General features: G+C 45.3%; 1 protein-coding gene across 3 annotated transcripts in view; it reads left to right on the top strand.

Annotated features, from left to right (window-relative positions):
- Camsap1 (calmodulin regulated spectrin associated protein 1) overlaps window positions 1–4523 on the top strand; it is a 68768-nt gene that overhangs the window by 3196 nt on the left and 61049 nt on the right. The window contains exon 2 of one of the 3 annotated variants that reach the window (XM_029567718.1): window positions 1630–1725. The exons of the other annotated variants lie outside the window; for them this stretch is intronic. The gene's annotated coding sequence lies outside the window, so the exon portion shown is untranslated. The remainder of the gene's footprint in view (window positions 1–1629; window positions 1726–4523) is intronic. 3 annotated transcript variants of the gene reach the window in all.

Raw genomic sequence — 4523 nt, 5'->3', positions numbered from 1 at the left:
CCCTTCCCCCTTCCTCCCTCCCTTTCTTTTTTGGTCTTTTTGAGACAGGGTCTCCCCAACTGGCCTGGCCTGGAACTCACTATGTAGACCAGGCTGGCCTTGAACTCACAGAGATCCACCTGCCTCTGCCTCTCAAGGGCTGGGACTAAAGGCGTGCGCCACCACGCCTGACTTCATTACTTACTGTCTAGTGTCTGTAGCAGAGTGTGTGTTTATGTAGTTGTGTTTAGCCTTAACATTCCACTTGGGATTTGTAGTGTGTAGAGATCCATTTTCCTCTCTCAGTGTTGACACTGGCTTAGTCTGGATTTACTGTAATACCAGATTGCTCTTGTTGCCCTCTCAGATAATGGACCAAACTTCTGATATCAATAAGGGCTTTAAGGTTTTAGAATTATTATTATGAGTAGGTATTTGAAGATTTGGGAGGAAGAGCAGGCTGCCATTGTGGGATCTGAGCCTAGGTGACCCCGCCATGCTGTTCCAGATTGCTCGCCATGTGGGGACTGGGAGGTCTGTTTCCTTCGTTGTTCTTTTTTTAAAATTCGTTATTTTATGTGTCTGCGTGTGTTGCCTGCATGTAGGTGAGTGCACCCGTGTCGTGCAATGCCTGTGGCGGTCAGAAGAGGCTGTCAGATCCCCTGGACCTGGAGTTACGGACAGTTGTTAGCTGCCATGTGGGTGCTGGGATTCAAACCCAGGTCTTCTGCAAGAACAACCAGTGTTCTTAACCACTGAGCCATCTCTCCAGTCCCCCATTCATTGTTCTTAATGAGGTTTCCATTCTATACCTAGCTTCAGAAGGGAGCAGATTTGCTTTTTCAAATTATGAATTTCATAAATTCACAAAATTGGGAGGTGCAGTGAGATGACCAAGCTGACCTAGCTGGAGAAGTTTCATTTTGTTGTGCTGGTGGGTTTAGGAACTGGTGTGAATTCACTGCTACCAGCATGGAGTTGTGTATTCTAGGAATCTGGGTGGTGAGGGATTTTGATGCATAGGCACCCTCCTCTGCTGCCCTTAAAACTCTTACTGAAATCCAGGGGTGAATCTTTAAAACAAATTATTTGTTCATTCATTTGCTATTTTTATTTTGTTTTTTTGAGACAGGGTCTCACTGTGTAGTCCCAGCAGGCCTGGAAACTCACTGTGTAGACCAGGCTGGCCTCAAAACTCACAGAGATCTGCCTACCCCTGCCCTTGTCTCCTAAGGAGTATGCTACCATGCCCGCTTATTTTATGTGTATGAGCGTTGTGCCTGCATTTATGTGCGTGTACCTGTGGAGGCAGTGCTTGAGGGGAACAGAAAAGGAAGTCAGATCCCTTGGAACTGGAGCTATGGCCAGTGTGGGTGCTGGGAACTGAATTCCAGTTCTCTGTAAGAGTATCTAGTGCTCTTTAACCTCTGAGCCATCTTTCCAGCCCCAGCCAGGGATGGCTCTTTGTCTTTGGCAATCTCCATGACTTTCCAGCTTAGGCTGCTGTGCACTGGGCATGATGTTTTCAATCTGGATGCTTCAGTGACAACTTAGCTTTGGTGGGTTGTTCATGGGGAAAATGTCTCCCATGTTTTTTGTTGTACACTTACTGGTTAGGTCAGAGGTGAAACCAGTTTTCCTTCTGTGTAGGACTTGAGAGCGTGGCAGAACTGTTGGACTAGCTGCTAGACTGCATTGTCACTTGCCCTGGGATTCTGTGTCCCTGGCACCAGGCTGTAATCTGTGGTGAGTACAGGCCCCAGAGGTCACCTCGGACTTATGGTTATGCAGAAAGAAACATTTTCTTCAGCTCTAATCCACTCTCCTGCCACAGCCAACACTTGGGGGCTGTCTGGTACTTTTAGTTTTAGGTCCCTTCACACCCCCCCCTTTTTGGGGCAACTTTTGCATTACATTGACAGTTTTAGTTATTTTTTAGGACTAACTCATTAGGCATGCTGAAAATTGTTCACTTACGCATGTCTGCTTGGCTGCAAGAGTGTGGTAACATTTATGTGGAAGCTACAGTAAACTGATAAGTGTAAGGGTAGAGTAGAGTAGAGTGCTGGACGGGGCCATAGCTACCTTGTCTTTGCTTCTAATTCATTCATATTTTTTTAATTTTTATTTTTAAAAATATTTTATTATTTGGATTATACCTCATGTCTTGCACATGCTACTTAAGTGCTCTACCACTGAGATATATCTCCAGCTCTTTTTTACTTTGTATTTTGAGACAGGCTGTCACTATAGTACCCAGGCTATCCTTGAACTAACTCTGTGGTCTAGGCAGGTCTTAAAATTGGCATGATGCTGCCTCATCCTCCCAAGTAACTGGGATTACAGGCCTACACCACCAGGCCCTTCTGCCTTTTTTTGTTCTTGAATCTCTTACCAGTTGGGAACATTCAAATACATCTCCCAGGCTTAGGGGAGCTTACATAATAATGCGTGCAGGGATCCAGCTGTTGCCTTACATGTGAGGTGCTTGATGAAGGCGTTTTGTTGCTACTCCAGGACCATGCATACTCTGGTTAATTTCACGGAATATTGTTAACCACCTAAATGTCCAAAGCAAATGATCATTCACTCAGGTAGGCCCTGCTGCAAGCTAGTGTAGATGAGACTTCTGTGTAGAAGCTGTGTATTCATTCTCTCTCCCTGCCTCCCTTAGTGGGTTGCTTTCTAGGGGCTCTGTTCTAACTCAGGGCAGGGTGGCTTCTAAGGGAGCAGCTACAGCAGAGCTGCAAGCTTGATACATCTGCAGGTCCAGGAAGCTGGGGGCATTGCCTACTGTAGGAAAACTCACATACAGTGAGGACAGACAGCAAGTGTTACTGGCAGGAGCAGTCATAATGCAGGCTTTACCTTACTCCAACCCTGCCTCATGTTTTGTTGGTCTTGTGGCTCTCTGCAGCACACCCTGCTTTCCTTCTCAGCCTCCCTCCAGTTATTTGGTTTAATGAAACACATCTTTCCATGGCGTGATTTCAGAAACTGCCCTTTCACATGGTACATATGGTGTGGCTTCATCTGGAGCAGTTGCTGACTTTGGGGTACTTTTCAAGATGGGTGGGCATGGCTAGAAATTTGGGGTGGTAGATGGTTTCTTCTCTGCTGAAGGTGCAGATTCAGTAGTTCTGGGATGATGGCAGTTAGTTTTAACCCATTGCCAGAATGTGTCTTTATTGCCCATGGAACAAGAGTCTTCTGCAGTTTGTACTGCTGAGTCTCCCGTCTACTTCCCACCACCTCTTCCAAATATCTTACTCTAGGAGAGAAATTATAGCAGGAAGACAGAACAATCTCCATATCTAGTTAAGACATCTGGTTAATTTCACGGAATATTGTTAACCTGTTTGTTAGTTCTGAGGTACTGTGGAAACAATCAGGGTACTTACTAAACATATGCACTTCTACAGAGCTACGTTCTCAGCCGAAGCTGGGTGCTTTCAATGGCACTGAATTAAAATCAAACTACTGTCTGCCTAGAATGGCCACATAGAAACAGGTGCTCCTTTTTATGTGTTCTATACCACTTTTCTTGGTCACTGTCATTGTCTCCCTGTAGCCCCAGCTGTCCTGGAACTCACTATGTAGACTAGGCTGGCCTTGAACTCACAGAGATCCTCCTGCCTCTGCCTCCCAAGTGCTGGGATTAAAGGTGTGTGCCACCATGCCTGGCTGAAAATCCATATTTTTAATTTATTAGCTAATCTTTTGTTTGCCCCTCAAAAGGGTTAGCTACTGTTTTATTTCATGATGTTGACTTGGGGCATACATTCTTCAAAATGCCCTTAATATTTTCTTTATTTTTGTAAGCAGGGATGGTTGAGACAGAGTCTCAGTCTGTAGCTCAGGCTGGCCCCTCAGTCATGGCATTCCTCTGCCTTAGCCTCCCAAGTTCTGGGATTATTGTGGCTATCCCACAATCCTTTCTTTACATTTGTCCTCCTAGGCTTCTTCCACTGCTGTTTTTTAATAATTAATTTTCTTTGGTCTTTTTTTCCGCTCATGTAGTCACATTTAATAGATTGATTTACATTTCACAATTGTATCCAGTTTAGCAAGAATCTTTTCTAATCTTTTGGTCTTTTTGAGACAGGGTCTCTCTGTAGCCCCAGCTGGCCTGGAACTCACTATGTAGACCAGACTGGTCTTGAATTCAGAGATTGCCTGCCTTTGCCTCCTGACAGCTGGGATTAAAGGTATGCCACCAGGCCCAGCTAAAATTAATTTATGTGTATGAGTGTTTTGCCTGTATATAAGTAAGTGCACCTGTGTCATGAAATGCCTGTGGAGGCCAGAAGAGGGTATTTGATCCCTTGGAACTGGAGTTATGGACAGTGTGGGTCCTGTGAACCGAACCCAGGTCCCCTTTAAGAGCCTCCAGTGCTCTTAACCTCTGAGCCATCTCTTTAGCTCCTCCTGCTGTTTCCTTTTTTCTTAATTAAAAAATTTTTATGGCCAGGCATGGTGGCGCACGCCTTTAATCCCAGCACTCAGGAGGCAGAGGCAGGCGGATCTCTGTGAGCTCAAGGCCA

This window comes from Nannospalax galili, unplaced genomic scaffold, assembly GCF_000622305.1.
Source record: "Nannospalax galili isolate Female #2095 unplaced genomic scaffold, S.galili_v1.0 scaffold1421, whole genome shotgun sequence".
Lineage (NCBI taxonomy): Eukaryota > Metazoa > Chordata > Mammalia > Rodentia > Spalacidae > Nannospalax > Nannospalax galili.
The sequence above is the reverse complement of the archived record's forward strand: the minus strand, read 5'-3'. Positions and strand labels throughout refer to the sequence as shown.